Below are 2,012 nucleotides of genomic sequence, written 5' to 3'. Positions count from 1 at the left end.
TGTTCATGATTCAGAGTATTTTGAAATTTGAGCCGAGTGGTGGGCCAACGTTTGTCCCATTTCACTTCTGGTACAGGAAGGCAGCCATGGTGGCAGAGGTAAATCAAGTTTGGGCGGTACTACGTTTTTACTGTCATTCCTGGTTGATTTATAATCGCTTGGTGCACTCTTTTTCCACAGATCTCTCCAGTTGTAACGCACTGTGCACACTGAACTAGTATACAGTAAATTATGAACAAGTTTCTAATCCAATATCACAAGCTAGTCAAGTTTTCTTGATAGCCACACTGAATATACAAGAGAAGTATTTGCATATAGTATCTCCATGCAAATACAACTTATGCTTATTCATTGCAAGTATTGTGAAACCCAATCAGCTTGTTAAACTCAGGTCTGGAGTTACCTATCTCTGCGAACTTCAGTTGTCATTGTTCACAGAAGTATAATTTTAAGTAACTATTAATAATGAAGGAAATGTTAACTTTGTTGATTCAAAATGTCAAAAGATGAGGTGTTGCCTTAGTGTGCAAGCTGGTAAGCTTATTACCTTTATGGGGAGAAGTTCAACACAAACAACTTTCTATTAGTATATGGAAGTGACCTTGATGCAACTGCAAGGTCTCTTTCTTCACACTTAACCTTGAAAGAGATTAACCACAAAGGCACTGGAAGGTAACAAACAGCAGCTGCCGAATTCATCCATAAATTAAATGTAAACACACGGGGGGGGGGGGGGGGGGGGGGGGGGAATCATAAGCAACAGAATGCCAAAGTCGTGACATGAACCACAAAATCATTTTATTTCTTTTAATACAGAAAATATTTGCAATGAAATATGAAAAATACAGTCAATTACTCTGCATTTGTCACTGTTACAGTGAGTTCAGGTCTGGCAATCATGAACTTTTCAGCAACTGATCCAAATTAACAGAAGTTACCAAACTATAATCCTCAAAAACTAATGAATCTGTTCAAAACCAGGTTAACACTAAAAGGTATCATGGCAGCCCTTTGACCCAGCTCTGCTTCTTGGGCTTATCTGTAGATACACAATGGCTTGGAGCAAACTTGCACAAATGGACAGTATTAAGTTGACTGCAAAAGTCCAAATATATTTCATTCTTCTTCCCCTCAAAGGTGTGAAAGCAAAGATGGAGAGAGGTAAATTTCTCCGTTTTCTCTCGTCACCAGCCACCCTCATATCATCCTATATAATAATTCTCACCTCCAACGTTCTGTGCCTGGGACCGTGGCTCCCTAGGCTGGAGGTGGTCTGCTAGGCAGACACACACTGACGTCACGACAGCTGATTCCAAGGCAAGGGGAGGAGTAGGGAAACGCGCGTTTCCCTACTCCTCCCCCTGCCTTGGAATCAGCTGTCACCCCCCCCCCCCCCCCGCGCTATGGCCCCCTCGACCCCCCCCCCCCCCGTTGTGTACTACCTGTGCTGATGGGGGACCCAAACCCCCGACAGCCGAAGTGTTGTTGTGCCCTTCGCGTTCCTTCCTCATCTTCTCTGGAAGTTCCTCTGCGTGCGTCTGACGTCAGACGCACGCAGAGGAACTTCCAGAGAAGATGAGGAAGGAACGCGAAGGGCACAACAACACTTCAGCTGTCGGGGGTTTGGGTCCCCCATCAGCACAGGTAGTACACAAAGGCGGCAAGGGGCGGTTTCGGCAGTCCGGGGGGGGGGGGGGGCCACAGGTTTGCCGAAGGGGGGGCGAGGGGGCCGTTAGCGCGAGAGGGGGGGCAGGAATTGCCTGCCTAGGGCCCGTTTCCTGGCCTTCAGACATGGGCCTTTTTTTTTTTTTTTACTAGTACTACTATAAATACTAAAACAATTGTCCATTAGTTTATCAGGTACCCAGGGCAAGTGTTTTAAAAGCATTAGAATTCCATTTCTAGTAAAATAATGGGAAGCATGGTACGGCAGCTGAATCTCCTTAAGAGAAATGCAAAGAGGCAGTTTGACCCCCATCCAAAAGTTTCCCCCCGCCCCCACACTTGCACAT

Source organism: Microcaecilia unicolor, chromosome 6 (genome assembly GCF_901765095.1).
Source record: "Microcaecilia unicolor chromosome 6, aMicUni1.1, whole genome shotgun sequence".
NCBI lineage: Eukaryota > Metazoa > Chordata > Amphibia > Gymnophiona > Siphonopidae > Microcaecilia > Microcaecilia unicolor.
This window is presented reverse-complemented; position numbering follows the sequence as displayed.